The sequence below is a fragment of the Apis mellifera genome, linkage group LG13 (assembly GCF_003254395.2).
Source record: "Apis mellifera strain DH4 linkage group LG13, Amel_HAv3.1, whole genome shotgun sequence".
Taxonomy (NCBI): Eukaryota; Metazoa; Arthropoda; class Insecta; order Hymenoptera; family Apidae; genus Apis; species Apis mellifera.
Window position 1 is genome coordinate 5,834,515 of NC_037650.1, and position 18,617 is coordinate 5,853,131.

The following is an 18,617-nucleotide window of genomic DNA, read 5'->3' on the forward strand; positions in this document are numbered from 1 at the left end:
AAATCGAAAGATTATCTCTAGATTAAAATTACAATTACAATTTCCACAATGAATTAATTTCGATTCATTTCGCAAAAGAGAGGAATCATATTAGATATCTCGTCCTCCACCCCAATAAGTAATTTTCCCCAGGAACAGAGTAGGGGAGGAATCTTTCTCGACACTGAGGCAAGCCATCTTCGACTCTCTGTCTCTGTTTTAATTTTCAATTTTCCAAGGGAAGCAACGATCCGTTCGCGACACCCTCGAAGGGTGCACGATCTTGCCGCGACAATTATTTACCAAGCGGTTTACGCAATCGCTGCAATTAAATGCTACCAGGCTGTTAAGAGATCGAGGCTCGATCCGGTGTTTCGACGAAGAGGGAACAGCATATTGCTTCTCTTTTTCGTTGGAGAATCGGGAGGGGACATTTCCATGACAAAAACCACGGTTTCGATGGATCAAGGACGCGAGGACACCACTCGAATATGTATGGGATGGAAAAAGGGGGTCATCGACGACGGTCCTCGTTCGGGATATTCATTCGAGGGTCTAGAACTTCCGTACCCCTTGAGCTCAGGTGCCGGATCAATTCGTCGAGTGGCGAGTGAAGGGTTTATGGAAAATGGGGAAACTTGAAATTAAGACGATCTTGGAATTTTTTTTTTTTTTTTTTTTTTTGGTTGAGGAAGAGAGATGCTTTCGATTAATCCTTTTATAAAAATGTTGGAAAGTTTCTTTCGATACCTATGGATCTTTTCTAAAAAAAAAAAAGTAATCTTCCGAGTTACTTATTATTTTAAAGATTCGATTATTTATAAGTAATATTATATTTATCTCGTAAAATTTAGCAAGAGAGAGAGAGAAAAGAATTCTTAGAGAACGGGAGATAGTAGGATTTATCTTGACTCGATAAAGTTTCATTTTTTAATAACGCTTCTTACAACTTCCATAAACTGGAAAGAGGAGATAAGAATTCGAGCCAGTATACTCGGCTATCCTCCGGTAATGAGATAAAGAACTCGCGATATCGAATTGTTTCCACGGTTTTCGTCGTTTGCTCGATTCTATAAGTAGGGCAACGGAACAACATCGAAATGAACCGCCGTTTCGAGACTTGTTTAAGGAATTCTTTAAATTGAATTTCCCAGTCTCTTTCCCGGTTTCAGAACGTTTACATAATCTTGTGTTTCTTCCCAACCTGAACGCGTATGCAGGAAATATACGGCCCTCTTACTCCCCGTTACTCAGTGTTTTCCAGCCAGTTGGTTAAGTACGAAAACTCGTTCGAAACGCGAGATACCTTGGGAAAATTATATACATAGAGCAATTAAGGGATTTCCTTCTAATTCCTATCCTAAATTTCGATTAGTGCGTGACAATTAATTCGCATTACTCGACCCGATTCGCGAGATCTTTCTGCAGCTATCCTGGATCCTTTCCTATCAGAATGGAAGGTAACACGGAGGAGGAGGAGGGGAGGGACGAGCTTCCTTCGAAAAAGATTCGAAGGAAACGGTGGATGATTTATCAAAAGATCGGATTATCCCGGAGGGGACGTGTTACCCGTTCTATAAAACGTTCGAGTTCCATCCAGAATGGTTCTGTATGGTCACCAATGATGGAATATACGGTCGTGGAAAAGATTGGGGGGAGGAAAAAAAGGGCATGAGTTATGTGGGATTGTCGCGACCCCTCTCGAAATCGTAACGCGGAATCAATGGGCCTTCGTTTGGTCAGAGAGTATTTCTCCCTTTCCTTTCGTGTTGAGATTTCGATTTTTCTACCCCACGAATACGAATTGCGAAAATCCGCGAGGACCGACCAACAAAAGGGGGAAACAAACGAGAAATTTCTTGATAAAATGATTTTTCTCCTGATATTCGTCGATTTATATATAAATATAAATATATATATTCATTCGAACCGTTGTTAAAATCGATATCTATTCTCGAATCTCGAAGCATGCAATTTCAACTTCGTTCTTATTCAATTTTTCATGTTCTTGATATGTTCATTATGCGCAAAAAAAAAGTTTTTAAAAAAATGTTTTTATAAAAATGTATAATTTAAAATTTTTATGAAAAGAAATTTTTTTTGGGAAAAAAATAAAATCTAAAATTTACATGATGGTGTTACGTCGGATTGTCGAACTTGAAGTGACCATTGTGCGAAATCCCAGTTTAACCATACAGAAATCGAGTATAACCTTGAAAAATGAAGAGTTCCCATCCATCCACGATCTCTTCAATGACGTATCTCATTATTTTCTACCTTCTAATTTCCGATTGAACGCTGAAATACCTTCGATACCTTGAGCGATTCTGTATATTTCGTGTTTTTTTTTTTTCAATTTATGGAATTTTATTAGAAAATTTGTTTCTTTCTTCATAATTATGGAAACGACAAAACATCAAATTTAGGGGAAAGAATGATAAATTCTTCGTTCGATAAAGCAAAGATTGATAGAATTTCAAATGGATGCGTGGGGATGAAAATGGAAAGAAAGATATCTTCAATTATATTTTTGAATATAAACCGTTCGTGAATATTATCGACACGGCCGTTTTCGAAGGTATTTCCTGCGGCGTGAATTATTTCACATCCACGACTGATCGAAGGCAATTTAATTTAATGCGCATTCAATGTTTAATCCACTTAATATTAATCGCGGTAGCGAGCCGCTTTCATTATACCTTCTAACCGTTTCATAAATGGAAAATTTCCGATCTGGCAACGATTTATCTCGACGTTACGCCCGAGTGAACGTATAAAAATATTTAAAAAAAAAAAGGAAAAAAAGTAACAAGGAATATCCGTGTACATCGATACACAATGCAAAAGCTTCCGCGATTGTGGATAAAAATCTCTTTCTCTTTTCTTTCACTTCTTTTTCCACCATTCAACCGTCCCCCGTGATAATCGATATTCGAATTTAACGCAATAAACTTGACATTTAACCGTATTACGATCAATAATCGAGTCATATCGTGTTCAATATATATTTATATGGAGAAGAATTGGATCAATCGTTGAATGGTTTCACTTCTCTTCTTTTTCTTTTTTTTTTTTTTTTTTTTTTTACCGTAATTCAACACGATTCGCTTTGCGCTTCGTCACTGAGAAAATTCAGTGAAAATGAGCACGCGGAGAGAATTAAACGTTTCATAAAATTTCACCCTTTACGTGACGCGTTTTCGAACAGCTGGCCACGACCTGCGACGAGCTACCGTTCAGAGTTTATTGCCGGATCGCGAGCCGAAGCTACATTGGCATTTACAACTTTCTCAGCTATAAAGGAGGCCTCGAATTGATATACGATCCACAGTAAGCACAGTTTATTTTAATCGACTTGTTGGATTCGAGCATCTTCGTTCGATTAACAAACTTACACGCGATGTAATAAAAATTTAGCTTAGAAAATCTTTCTTAGAAGAATCACGATATCTGACGCGAGGCTTTGTATGAGACGAAACGAAAATGACTCGTGAACATTTTTCACGTGTATCGATATTAATTTTACGTGAAATTTCCTTTATGCAGCCTGTACGTGGTTGTAGACGAAGTTATCCTCCATTTGTTGAACGACACTAACAATCAAGTTGTGAAATCGAAAAGTATCGATTTCGAGAAAACTAATAACAGCGATAATGAAATGTATGAAATGTACGAAACTGATTTTACCGACAAAAGTTCGTCGACGTTTTTCATATTGTCCGATATCGAGATATTGCAGGTTTATAGATACAAAAATTTTGTTAAATATACATATATTCTGTCCACCACAAATCATACGTACGATTATCGATAATAAAAAATGTGAAATTTGCGTTTCAGTGCGCAATGTCTATTTTAAAAGATATTTATGACGATGATCCTGCCGCCCCTTTTCGTTATTTATTCGAGAAGACACCGACATTATACGGTCGCGAGTTACAAGAGAACGACAGGAAGATGAAGATTTTAATGAAAGGTGAGTTGATCAATTAGAAAATAATAATTATCTGTATAGAAAAAAATCCTGTTTAACAACATTCGTTTCCATTAAACGAGAAATATCCTTTTTTAATTGAAATTAAACGAGGCTAACAATTTTTAATATTAATGAAAAATTTATTTATCTCTATAAATAGAAGAAGAAACTTTCTTATGCAACCATCTTTGTTCAACCATCTTTATACTCCCCAATTATATTTCCCGTATCTTATCAAACATATATATTCTCACAGATACAGAGATTCGAAACGAAAAATTCATCTCCGTGAGTGGAATCGAAATTTTCCAACTTTCCCCAATTCGATTGTCCCACTCGAAACCAAAAGTATCTCGTTTATTACTCAGCCAACAACCACTCAAACACTTCGAAATTGTATCGGTGTTGCACGTACGAAATCGAATTCTCCGCAATCAGCCAGAAGTGGAGTTCAATCGTTTGTTACAACGAGTACCATTTTTCTGGTTGTTGCATTCGGTCTTAATATAGTTAATATATTCTGCCAGCGTGCGCGTGACCGACCGATATAATTGGTCCTCGGTCAGAGAGTCGTTAACGAGATAAAGGCGAGAGAGGAGGAGGGAGGGGGAGGGAAAAAAGGACAAAGATTAAACGGAGTGGTGAAAATAAGTGAACGATGAAAAAGAGGGGAAGGGGGGGAGGGGAAGAGATGAAAGGAGGAAGAAAAAGGAAATGGAGGAAGAGGGTACACAAATTCAGAGAGATCGGCTTAACGGCGACGAGTTGCAGTTCGAGTCCCCTGTTTACAGCCGTTTAATTGCGTTTACTTACATGGTTAATTCACCGTGGATTGTGACATCGTCACGTTCCACGGCCCGATGCCGAGTTTAATTGTTTACCTTTCATTGAAGCTTTTTACCACGCGAAAGGCCACCGCCACCGAAGAATTCCCCTCGCTTTTCAACCAGGGACTTTATTCCAAGTGCTTCGCTTTTCCTTCGTCCCGTCCAGGGAATTGGTATTCTTTGTTCCATCATCCTTTCAGATCGGTGATTTCTTCTTTCGTGCCATCGGTTTTCATAGGGCTGATTAAAGAGCTAATTTTTCCCATTTCCCTTCACTGACGAGACATATATTTCCTCCTTCATTTTTCCCGCTTCTGAAAAGCATTCCAATATTTTTCCCCATTGAAATATTATTCCAAAGAAGGTAATTACCGTCCACGTTTCTCGCGTTTTTCTTTATTATTTTCGTCAAGTTCCAATTTTCTTTTCTTTTCTTTTTTTTTTCTCGTAGTGCAAAATCGAAAAATGAAACATTCTTCACTTTTCATCACGAGTAATATTATATTCTTCCAGTTTACGCTTTTGTCACCGAACGTTCTACGCTCGACGTAGAGTTATTAAAATTTGATCCACTCGTGAAACTTTTGTTTAATTAATATATAACGGGTATAATAAGATTTATGGGATGGATTCGTGAAACGAGGTTAATCATCTCGTTCGAGATCAACCGATCTCTCGTAAAGAAATTGTGAATCGTTCATTATTTTTTCTTTATTCAATATCTTTCCATCTTTTGATCGTTTATCAAATCACGAGTCTCTAATTTCACTATTGATAACGATCCGTTTGTTCGCGTAGGTTTTCCACAACATAAAATAAAGCCTACTCACGAACCGTTTCCGGAAGTGAAGAAAATCCACTCGGAAGTGAGCAGGGTTTCCAAGAGAAAAAAGAAATAAAATTACCCGATTCTACTATTGTATTTTTTACTACGAATGATTTCTTTTTTATTACGAATATTTATTAAAAAAATTAATTTTAAATGGATAGATTGTAATAATTTAATTTAATAGTAAATATTATTTTATTATATATATGAATATTAGTAATAAATATTATTAATGTGAAAATTATTTTTGCATTTATCATTGAAAATGGAACGAATTCGTTGTTGCAAATTTTTTTCCAAACAAAAAGATTTTTTTATTCCCTGTAATACATATTTTAATAACCATATTTTATGTTTACGTAACTTTGGACTGTTCAAATACTTCCATTATGATACAAGATTTTTTTTAAAAATATTTTTCGTGTATTATGTGATAATATTATATATTTCGTGCATTGTGATAATAATTCGTACAAACTCGTTACAAGATATATTATCCAACATTTATATCTGAAACAGTCATAAATAATTCTTAATTAATTCATAGTCACAAATAATTCATTTTACTTTTTAAACATTCGGATATTTTAAATCCTGTATATTTCACTCCTCGATAAAAAAATCTTTGAAATCCTCTTTTATAACTTTAATCAAATAATAGATATAAATTGAAAGAAATGATAACACAATGTTGCGTTCGATCTACAATGAATTAACAATGTTAATAACATTGTAAAGAAATATAGATACATACGTAGATAAAAGCGTCGGAAATGATCTTATATTTGCATTGTCTGAGAAGACAGTCTCATCGAGAAGATGAATTTAAGACTTGTTTCAAACGTGACACCGTTCCTTGCGTAATAAACCAGCGAGTATATCATTGCACTTGTCTCACTCTAATGATCATTAAGAAGGCTGAGAAAAGTCAACTCCAAGTATCTACCTTCTTTTCTTCCTTCCCTTTTATTTTTTTTAAATGACATCCTACGAAATCATTCTCTTTCCTTATGCGCTCCTCCTCTCTGTCGAGTCATTGCAAAATCTCTTCCACGTTCTTGGATATTTTCATAAAGAAAATGCTCTCTCTCTTTCTCCCGAGCTTCCTACGTGACTTAAACACGCCTCATTCAAATTCCAAATCGTATTATCGCTTGTAGCATCTCCATCCGAAAACAAATATTTAATTCAAGAGAAATATTTCTCTAAAAAAGAAAAAAAATCTCCTTTCTCCATTTAACTTTATCCACGTTCGCAAGAACAAATGGTACACGCGGTTTTCGAGAATCGTTTTTTTAAATAAAAAATCATGCTCGACGCGCAATTAAAAATTTAAAAACGCTTTCTTCACGCAAGCTTTCTTTTACACTATTTTCTTTCGTTTCCAACGGTACTGTATCCATCCATCGTTGAAAAATATTCCATCCAGAGGTTACTAAAGAAAAATGTTGCATACTAAATCAACGTACGATTAATTATCCACGTTGAAAAATCTCTGGAACGAAAGAGCAACATCAACATATTAAAAAAAAAAAGAAGTCGAACGTGCGTAACCCGCGCAGGTATTCCGCTTATCTCGTAAACGCGTGTGGATGGAACGTGATGCAACGTGATCAGAAACGCGGCGTGACGTCAATGGGTCGAAGTGTCTGTCCTTGTTAGCGAGGCGGTCTCTGGAATGTTGCGTTGACGCGTTCGAATGCGCACGGCCCGTGTCCCGGGTATTCAAAGCGGTTTGGCAGAGAATTCGCCAAACCCCCTCCCACCCTCCCACCCCCGTCTTTCGTGACGCCACCGATTTAACGCGCGCACTTTGATCCCCTCGATGCGCCCACGCCATCAAGGATTATCCTCGTTTCGTCGCAACAAACTCGAAACCGCGAACGCACCGGGGAGGGGTAAATGAACCAGAGTTTCCATATTTTTTTACCATCACTTTTCCAAAATCTTTCTTCGAGGAATTCAACTTGGCGCTCATCGTTTGCATCGTTTAATCGGAAAGAAAAATCGGCAGCAGGTATCGAGTTTATCCTTTCTATCGATGGAAATACCGCGCGTCGAATACGGATGGCCACTTTGGGTAATTTCTCCGGGGAGACGGGTTTATTTTGCGTTCGTTTTGTCTTCTCTGAGAATCACTTCGATGATAAGATTTTTTCCCCACCCGGAAGAGAATTTTGCGGGGATTATGAGGCGGAGGGGAAGGAGAGAGCGAAAGTTCGAAATGATTTTCTATTATCGCGATTCGTATGTGTCGGCTGGGATTGAAACTCCGCGTCGAGGAATTCCGTATTCCGTGAACGCCGATAATTGTCCGGATTTTTCGCGAAATCGAAGCGCGTGAATTCGTCGGAAACGTTTTCGGCGCGATCGAAATTGGTCGTTCGAAATGTCAGGATGAAATGATAGAGAAGAGAAGGTAATTATCATCTTTCTAAACGATCTTATCTCCCCCGATTATTCTAATCCTTTTGGAAACTTTATTCTTTCTTACCAACGAGTCGACATTCCCCTTATATATTCTCCAATTTAAAGTTGGCACGAAATTTTAATTCGATGAAACAGAATTTCCCCTTCGAAGAAAGTACTCTAAATGCAATACAAACGTTTCAGACTTCTACGTTCTCTCTCTATCTCTCTCTATTATTCCACAATTTCCAAACGTACTGTCGGAGAATTAATCATCGATCAACACGGAGAATTCTCAATCCAAATATTTCCACTGTAAATAGTGGGAGGGAAGAAACTATCGGGCGTTCAATTAGCCGACCGTTTGGCTTCATTCAGAGCCACTTTCCTTCTCGTCTCGACTCGATTGCACTTTGTTATCGCGTTTAAATTCGATCGAGGAAGAGCACTCGCGATACGCTTTTCGCCCCGTGTGTGTACGCCACGCGTTTCGATTCGTGAATGGGTTGGTCGCCACGTTGTTGCACCACTGGGGAAATATCAGGCGATCGACTCGTATCGGCGTGGAAACGTTCCACGACTCGGTCAACACACTTGCTATTGACGTTTTCGCGGTGGAGGAAACCGTGTTGGCTCGACACGCTCGCCGTACTTTTTCGTTATCGCTGTGAAATTTTTCCGCATTTAACAACACATAGATCGGGATTAACATCGATACGAGTGAACGAACGTTGCAATTTTGCAATGTCACCGATTTTTTTTTTCCCTTCCTTCCCTCTTTTTTTTTTTTTTTTTTTCCCCATGGAAATTTCCACCCGCCTCCATGGACAATCGATTTCGCGATACAATGCCGGGCAAAAGTTCGAAATCGTTTACGAAGATTCGATGGAGTTTCGAATAACGTCAACGTAGAATTTTATCGTTCCGGAAAATTGTTTAATTACGATTCTGTCGGTGGATGAAGAAAAATTGGTGTCGACGTCTGCAAAATAAATGTCGAACGAGAATGATTTAATTAACAGATAATTGGATTGTACGGGTGCTGGATTTTATATTGGCAAAAAAAAAGAAGTAAAAAAAAATAGAAAACGTTTTATCTTTTTACCTCAAAGATATATAAATAATTGGTAAACGGTGTAACGATTTACCCTTACGTGACGTTTCACGAGCATTTTATCCACCAGCCTGTCTTTGACGAAAAAGTTTCTGCGTCGCATTAAATGTGTTATATAAAGGATTACAGTATGTACACCACGGTTGAAGATTTTTTCCAAGCTGGAAAACGGCGACGAGCGTAAGAAATAAATTGACGGTTGTACAATAAAACCGTGGCTCCGAGTTGAATAATCCCCGCTGCTACTTTCGGCCGGGACTGTATCGCAAAATACACGAACACGGTAAATCTTCATTGTTGCCCCGTTGCATACAAAACGAATTCGTTGTGTAATTACGATACGTTTTGTTAATACAAGATTTCCAACCAACAGAGGCAATTTCGTAATACGTCTCGATGGAACAATACCGGAACGATGATGACGAAATTCGAATAAATAATTCGTTGTAACAATTTAATCCATAATAACGCTTTTATCCACCAATGATAAATAACGTTATCAATTTCTCATTTTATCGAATTACCTTCAGGAATCAGAATTTTCCTGAACGGCGATATCATAATAACAAAATTCTAAAATATTCACCTCCTAAAAAAAAGAAATCTTAATAAAATATTCCTCCTAAAAAATTTCGCTTTCGAATACCCTGTACTCACCCGTACTCGAAGTGGTGAAAATCCTCGAATTTCCTATTACCAAAATTTTCGTCACCCGGCTGTCCCGCCGTGTATGGACACAGACTTGACCGAATCCCGACAATCGCGAGGTTTCTCGTGTTCCCGAGGAAACAGCTGACAACGCAGTTGTCCTCGAACAGGATCCAAGGTAACCAACCATGTCACCGGCACGCCATCGAATCAATACCACCAAGTCCAATCGGTGCTTAACGTTTCGGCCAACCGCAAGTGTGGATCGTTGTGAACCTCCACTCGTTCCAATTCGGAATTAACCGAATAAGGCCTATCCACGCACACCGCCGTAAAACCCCGCTCTTCCTCCCCAAACGCACCACGGGGAGGCATATCGCGCAGGCTTTTCACTCGCCCCGCCGAAATTTCAATTATTAGGAAACGCGGGCCGAGCCGAGGTATAACAAGATAAACGGGCGGCGCATCATTCGAATTTAATTTGCAACGCGAGCTGATTTAATCTCGCTCGGTCCCCTGCCCCCTGATATTCGACCCGCTCCTATTAAACCGCACCAATTGCCATACTACCCGATAAAACGCGGCCGACCGATCATTTTAATTACGCGCCCTCGATATGAGTGTATATATATATATGTATATGTATGGTAAAATCGGTTCGTTTCGATTTCGTACGTCAACTTCTGCATTCTAATTCTACGCGATTTTAACGCGTGAAGTGTGATTTGTGAAAAATTGTAAATAAAAGTGGTAATTTTTTTTCTTTCCTTTTAAATAATATTTGAAATGCACAGAAATGATTAGAATGAATTTATGAATTATGAAGTATTTGAGATAAATGCGTATACGAGTTTATATCGAGTGAACGAGAAGAATGTGTTTGGAATGAGAAAAAGAGAGAGAGAGAGAGAGAATATCAAGAATGGGCAATTTTGAAAGAATTTTTGTAAAAAAGAAAAGAAAGAAAAGTTATTATTCTTTCCTGTGAGATTAATAAATTTTATTTTTATCGATTAAAAATAGTCTACTTTTTTTCCCTCCCCTCTATGTCCAAATCACGCGAGATTTAATAATTTTTGTACTTGTATTTTAATTTTTATGAAAAAGTGATATTCGTGATATTCGAAACCTCGCGAACGATTGTGGAAAATACTACCGATGAAATTTTTAAACTTTACTTTCAAACAATGGAACGGCAGATATTTTCACGTGGCAGGAGTTCTCTATTTCACGCCGGAAATCCATGAAAAATTCGTGAGCGAGGAGAAGAATGAGGAATGACCGGAAACGCGAAACCGAATTATCGCACGAGCTTCCCCTAATTTCTGCCGGTATGATTTTTCTTTCTTCCTTTCTTTTCTTTTTTCTCTTTTTTTTTTCTTGTCTTTTACCTCGTCGTCGTTTCCGATTTCATTCCGGGTTCAAAATTAGCCTCAGAGATCTCGAAGCCAACGTTCCACAATTCCATCTCCCCCTCGATGATCTTGATGCTCTTTATAAATTCATGCGCCTTAATTTTTTATCCGAGCATTCAAGAAAGCATCGCGTGATAGGAAAAAATCGCTCGTAAAAGAGAACTTCTCCCCTTCGCATTCATCTTGTTACAGAGCGTATTCTCTTGCCTCTTGTTTAAATTCATTCGATGCATCTATCTAGCGTATATTTTTCCCCAGAGCGAGGTATCCAACCGTCTGAATAGAAAAATACCACGGACAAAATATCCATATTACATATATATATATATCTGGGCAACCTGTCGATTTAATCGATCGAAAGAAGTTTCTTCTTTTTTTCTTTCGTATAATTTATCTTGAGATTCTTGTTACATTGTATAACAATTTCGAAGGTTTTACGAAAAGGAATGGGACAAAGAATCCCGCGAAATAATGGAAGAAAAGAGGTCTGGATTTCATAGAATAGAATGTATTTGTCTGAGAATTTCTGCCGTAAGATTCTGACTTGATACACTCCTTTCATATTTCGAGATTCACCTCAAAATTTTCATATTCCCGGTTCCCCTCCCCCTTCTTTCTTCTACTTTCTTCTCGAAGGACGAATGTTTCTCCTACGAGCATCGTTATCCCAAGAAAAATAAAGACTGTGCTGTACTCCACGAGGTTGCTGCACGAAACTCTATGCCATAATTTTGAATTATTTTTCGGAGGACTCGCCATTTTGTTACGTTTATCGTTAAACATGGATCGCATCACGGGAAAATAACTTCGAGGATAGGTTTTTTTTCTTTTTTCTTCCATCTTAAAACGTTTCGAATGCGCGCAACTCCGTTTCTTCGAGTTGGAAAATTTTCAAATTGGTCGTTGATAAACGGACGGAGCGGAAAATTCACTGGACGAATTTGATCGCGATAAAAAGATGCAAGTGGCGAGGAAAAATTCGCGCATCGATCGGAATGGCAAGAATGTTTTAAACGGGGGGATGAAACGTGTAGTGGCCGTTCGCGAGAAAAATTCTTCCACAACTCTTGCCTCGAGTCGAGGCTACGTCGTTCACAGGCTACTTTTTCTTTTTCTTTTTTTCCTTTTACACAAGTTTCTTCTAAATAAATAGTGCCCCATTACGGTTGGGATGATCTCCTTGGCGCGGGGGAGAGTAAGACTTTACAACGCCGCTTCTTGCCACGGTTCCTCGTTAAAATTTAAACGAATCATGGAAATAAACGTCTCGTGGTCGGGAATTGGACGGGAAATTATAGGATTTTGATCGTTTCGAAGAAGATAGGATTTTTAATGAACAAGTATCGGAAAGCTTCGGAAATATTTAATATTTTCCAAAGTTTAGATTCGATAAATTTAAGATAGATTTCAAATCAGGATGTCAGTGAGCAAAGTATGGTACGATATATCGGGAATGATAAATAGGGATTTGTAAAACGACCCGTAAAACCGTCCCCCTCCCGAAGAGATCGGAATCGGAAATTAAACGAGAAAATTAAGCAAGGGAGAAACGCGGGCGGGAGCTTGAGGGGAAATAGTTTCCCTCGATTTGCTCTACTCCGTCACAGATTACGTCATAAGGGCGTAAGCCGCCCAGAGAACCCTACAAATCGGTGGTAATTTTGATAATAGCCACGTACGCGACGAACCTTGGAAAATAGTTTTTGACGCGAGTCCTCGTTCCATCAACCTCGTTAAAAGTTCCACTTTGCATTAAATGGTGGTCGGCAAAAATGAGGGAGGGGAGAGAAGAGAGAGAGAGAGAGAAAAAAGAAGAAAACGATTCGTAGCCAGAGGCACGACTTCCTCGGAATGAGTAATTATCGCGGTTCCATGCTTAACAAGGGACTGCGCGAAACAATGGCAGGGATCGATCGATCCAGTTTCGATTGAATATTTTCCATTGGAGTGGAGAGTAATTAACGCCCGCGGCCAAAAGGATAAAATATCCAGGAACTACGGACGAAGAAACTGCCTATCGAGAATTCCCACGGAATAATTTTTCCTTTCCTCCTCCCTTTTCAAGGCCACAGTTTCCAAGGAGGAAAGACGCTATTGGCCGAGCGTGCGAATTTCCATTCGAAGGGTTCGGACTCGAGCGTTCGTTTTTGCTTGCCGTCCAATCTTCGACGTGCCCTCGTTGGAATAATTCGAATTACCAGGATGCAATGCTCATTGAACGTAATCCTATCAGCCGGAACCGGTATGCTCGTCGAATCGGTATTAGAGCCGAGCCGCTTGTTTCATCCACGAATACAAGGTTGTGACGCGGTGAACTCTCCAACGATTCGTTTCCATTCTCGACTCATCCCCCTCCTCCATTCCACATTCTCCCCGAATTAATTGAAGAGAAGAAGATAAAGTCGAGCGCGCTAATTGGTGACCGGTGACGCGAAAAGCGAGGGATATCGAGGGATTAGGGCCATTAGCAGTTGAAGCAGTTCCCTGGATGTTTGGCACAAGTGGCGCCCGCGATCCCATCACTTCATTTCTATGTGAAGTGAGAGAGAGAGAGAGAGAGAGAGATGGCGGAACGGTGTCGAGGATAATCTAATTATTGGTTAGAGCTCAAGACCGCGTTCTGGCATGAAGCTTGAAGGGAATCTTCGAGCCCTGATCGGAATTCAAATCGGATCGAGATTCTTTGTTCGACTTGGTCGCGCGTTCTTTCGCTCCAATTCACGAACGGGGTAATTAATTTACGAATAATCCTGATGGAAATTTTCAAAAGGGATTCGAAATTTCATCCCCTTAACGTCGATTTCTCTTCACACGATGCACGGTATCCCATAATCGGTTTTCTCAAAAGGGAAGATTTTCAAATTGCCGAATTCTCGTTAACATATTCGCAAATTTATCTTGGCAGTCGCGAGATATTCTTTCCAAAGTTTAAAGATGACAATCGCGACGACATCGTTATTTTCCTACAGCGCGGTCACTTGGAATTTTTAATTTAATGGAGGAAGAAACTTCTGGTGAAATATTGGGAGATTCAACGGGGAATATTTACGAGAATTTGAGGCAAACCCGGCCATCCAGCTGGGTAAACGAAACACGCTCATTTTATCAGGATCCTCCCGAACTTTCGTCCCTTATCGCCGATAGTGGCGAGCAACGTACACTATGGTCGCCATGGTGTATCGAGGAACCTATGAAAAAAACTTCACAACACTCGGGGAAACAAATTTGCTTCCGCGAGAGGCGAAATTTTTCTCCCCCTCGATTGGCCAAACGTCGACCCATTTTTAAATTTCTTCCTTTATCGACTCTCGTGTTTCTCTTCTTCCTTTTTTTTTCTTTTCTTTTTATTTCAAGGATCGTAGGGAAATTCTACGTAGCAACGCGATACTCTCTCGATGTCGAGGACTAAAAAGGGAACAAAGGGAAGAGAGGAGAGGGAATGGAAAGTTGGAAAAAAAGTGAGCGAGTCGGAAACGTTTTGTTTCGCTCGCGGTGTAAAGAGCGTTCTCGCGAGTTTGACGTAATTAGAATTCCGCGTGGTGTATCGTTGGTTATAACCGTAATATCCCTTTTACAATTCTACGTGGCTTTTATCAAAAGTTTCCCCGTTATCTTTTTGAATTATGATCTGAAACGTGAAACGTACATTAACGTTCTTATGACGTCCAGTTCTAGACGCGTATTAAATTGCGTCCAGAAAGAAACTCGAAGGAATAAATAATACACGAAAAATGTTACAACGATCTTTGTATCGATATCTACGTTTGCAACGATCGATTCTCTTCCGGTAAAATATCCGTCGATGTTATAAAAGTGTCCCCATTAATGAGTTGAATTATTCAAACTCAATGAAAATTTATAATAAAATCTTGTAATCTTGGATAATGGAAATAAATTATACGTATATTTGTGAGATTCTTTTTTGATAGAGTATCTACTTTTCAGAGGGTGTAATTGACTCTTAAAAATCTTTTTCATCCCCTCGAGGGGATTTTTTCATTCGAAGTTGTTTGATTCATCCTATACGAGTTTTCAACAAGTTTTCACGATTCTCGTATCGGGTCAGTGTTCTTCAAGATTTTTTCGCGTATTTTCACGTGCTCTTGCGTTGATATTCAATTGACTCGTTCCGATCGATCACTCGATGATTCGATTAGCTTGTTTATCCCCGTTATGCGCATTATAATTAACGTCCAATTACGATTAGATGAGCCCCATGTCGTCCACGTAAAATCACCCGATAATAAACGGGGCGTAACATTAATCAGGAAGTGCGTGGACGCGTGCGACAATTCCTTTCGTTCGGGGAATCGGCAGGTAATTGCGGCCGAATTCGATCACGGAATTTGGGTCGTCGAAAATTAGTCGCGCGTCTATCGCGTGTTAAATACGATGATTCTCATTCGCCATTCGATATTTTTTTCCATCATTTCGAACGATATATTTCCATGGATTGCGACGATATTAAAAGCGATACATTCGAATCGTGAAATTCAAAAACGCTTCGTAAATTTCGCATCATCCTAAATTTCTTTTTTTTTTTTTCTCGAGAAATTAGCTCACTGCACTTCCTTTTCGTGCACCGGGATCGTAAAACATGCTAATTACAATGATGAAACGATTGTTTCCTCAACACTTGTACGCCTGTTTTCTCGTTATTTTTCCTTAAACACTCGTAACGTAAGGAATCTCTTAATGTAATGACCATTGTTGAGCGCACCACTCCCTCGCATCTGTGCGGAGAATATTTGCAATCTTCAATTTTCAGTTTCAATTAATCTATAGACATCGCGATGTGCGACTCGGAATTGAACCTGTTACGATTATCCATATTTATTTCCTATATATAATTCCGCTATATTTTGGTGAAAAATATCAATTATTATTTCATATATATTTTTTTTCAAATTAAACGAGGAAATAATAATCCGATTATAAAGGGGACAAAAATGGGAGAATTTTACGTAAAATTCTATTATTTATTCGCGACTCGTGATATTAATTTTTATGTTCGTCGTTGTATCAACGAAGAATGGATATTTTTACGTGAAATATATATATATATATCTTTTAATATACTTTTACTCAACACGATCAAGGATTAAAAAAATCATCAAGGATAAAAGGATGTTCATCGGTTGATTTCGAACGGTCCAAGCTTCCCAAGGCTCGCGAAATGGACTTACGCACGTTAACAGAGGCCGCGTTGTTACGGAATCAGAGCCAATTACACGAGAACTCGATTATTGAACTTTCAGGCCCGTTGATTGTAGTTAATTGTGCGTTTTATGACCGAGCACTTTGGACCGTATGCGTGCCGCTCATAAAAAGTAGCTTTTATGCCGAGTAATTCGATAGTTTCCGTCCTTTCCCCCCATAATAAATCGCTCGTTTCGCTTAATACCCGGTTAATTAAGAATTAATCGTTTATGGATCTCGTTTAAGAAAGATTTTTCTAGGAAAATTGTCCTAGAAAGAAATAATCTAAATATTTTCTTCTTCTAAAAATCCATCTGATCGTTTAATCGAATGAAAATTTAAAATACTCGAATGATTAATCTTTAAATAATAATCGTCGAGAAGAATTTCCACAATCTTATGGGGGGAAAATGGACGACCGTGTGCTTCTCTTCCAAAAAAGAAACAAAAAATGTAAAAGATGCAAAAGAGTTTTCGAATATTCAAATATCCCTTTGCGCAATAGCTCTCGGCACGAGAGCCATTCCCATTAGTATGCATAGTCGTTTTACAATTGCTTTTGCACGGTATCAAAAGATCGATATCCACGATTTTTTGATTTCGAACGACTTAATCCCTCTCCCGTAACGCGAACGAAACAATTGCGCCAAGATTTCACTGTGAGTGATTAAGCCGCTTTTTATTTTCGCGCCAAGAACGAGAAAGATCGGAAAGAAAAATGAAAAAGAAAAAATGAAAAAGGAAAAACTGAAAGTACAAAAAGACGGCATCCCGTGCACGAAACGATCAACGTGCTATATCGGTTTAGCGGTGATTTAGCATTTCTGCGTTCGATTTTTTAATGGTTGATGCGAATACGCGGTGCACACACCGTGGTAACACGGTTGCAGGAGTTGTAAACGACGACTCGCTGCCGTATAATCGTCGTCAATTCATTTAGATTGTTAACGCGACGCGCAGCGATCGGTGGTACACAATGTGACACGCATGGTTATAAATCACAAGCGCCAAGGGTGGCGAAGGGTGGCGAAGGGAGGAGCGTGACCGTGCGTTCGTTGTGAATAGAAACTAACGTAGTCGGGACAGGATGTTATGAACGTGGACAATGACTTGTCGCGTATATCACTCGATTTTAACGCGGAGACAAGGAGATCGGCATCACCGATTAAGAAGCATCGCAGATTATTTTGCATTCACCAGTGAATGGAGTGACGAGCTCTGTCGTTGGTGAAAATTGATGTTGCTCTTAATAAATTTTCTTCTCAAAAACAAGATGTAATTTTGTAATCTAATGTCTTGAAAGATTACAAATTGAAATGGGAGAACAATTAATTTTTTCCATTGAGTTTTTTAAAATTTTTATCAATTTTTTTTATTCCATTCCATGCTTTTAATGCATTCTTTGTATCTTTTTTTTTTTTTTTGAACATTTGTTCGAACGTTTGTTCGAATTTTTCAATGTTTTTTGATATTTTTTTTTCTTCTCTCTTTTGTATCTCGTTTTTTTCATTTATTTGCTTTAAAATTTCAATTTTCAGCATTAGAAACTATCCCCCTTCCCCCTTGTTTCATTTTTTTATAACTCTATTCTCCTCTTCTAGAACAATTTGCGAATATTAATATTTGTTTATACAGGATTCTGTTTCGAAATGTTTTTAAACGAAATGTTTTGGCGAATATCCATGAAAAATTAAAGAGAACGTATAATATATATTTTAGTTTACGAAACAAAGGAATCAATTTGACGAAGAAATTTCATCCCTTCGAGAAGAATCGAGAGATTTAGAAGATTTTTTAAGAAGAATTTTTCTGTAAAAAATTGCAATCGAATTCAATTTGGTAGGGCAATTTGATAGTTCAATATTTGCGAAACTCATTTCTTATTTTTCTAGTTAAAAACTTTCGCTAGAGTTATCCTCTCCTTCTATATATCCTTCTTATAAGATATATCCGCACCCCTCCACCCTTAATTATATAAATTTTGTTTAAATTTCGATTGAAAATTCAATTACTCGAAACTACTTTCTATAAAATTTAATTCATCACAACGCAGGTCCAACTTTGTATAAACTTCATTGCACGCTCCTTCTCTATTTCCCTCAATTTTTCAACGCACACTCGATCGACAAATTTATCGAATCATAAAATTATTCAAAACTTTTCCCCCATCGAGAGACGCTTTAAAAAAAACTCATATAATTTAATTCCATATTCCTCTTAA

General features: G+C 38.3%; 1 protein-coding gene and 2 long non-coding RNA genes across 9 annotated transcripts in view; 1 reads left to right on the forward strand and 2 right to left on the reverse strand.

Annotated features, from left to right (window-relative positions):
- LOC102654051 overlaps window positions 1-18,617 on the reverse strand; it is an 80,147-nt gene that overhangs the window by 11,539 nt on the left and 49,991 nt on the right. The window contains exons 1-2 of one of the 6 annotated variants that reach the window (XR_003306008.1): window positions 5,155-5,734; window positions 4,837-5,096 (exon numbers count right to left, since the gene is read on the reverse strand). The exons of 4 other annotated variants lie outside the window; for them this stretch is intronic. This is a non-coding gene — a long non-coding RNA (uncharacterized LOC102654051). Of the gene's footprint in view, window positions 1-4,836; window positions 5,735-18,617 lie in introns of those variants that run through there. One more of the 6 variants, XR_003306003.1, reaches the window with a different exon arrangement.
- The window catches only part of LOC100578957, a 70,423-nt gene that overhangs the window by 6,140 nt on the left and 45,666 nt on the right, over window positions 1-18,617 (forward strand). The window contains exon 2 of one of the 2 annotated variants that reach the window (XM_026444853.1): window positions 3,820-3,955. The exons of the other annotated variant lie outside the window; for it this stretch is intronic. The gene's annotated coding sequence lies outside the window, so the exon portion shown is untranslated. The remainder of the gene's footprint in view (window positions 1-3,819; window positions 3,956-18,617) is intronic. 2 annotated transcript variants of the gene reach the window in all.
- Window positions 5,895-10,737, reverse strand: LOC100578992. Its single transcript, XR_408716.3, has 3 exons — window positions 9,792-10,737; window positions 6,366-9,723; window positions 5,895-6,121 (listed from the first exon to the last, which is right to left on the reverse strand). It is a non-coding gene; the product is annotated as an uncharacterized LOC100578992 (long non-coding RNA).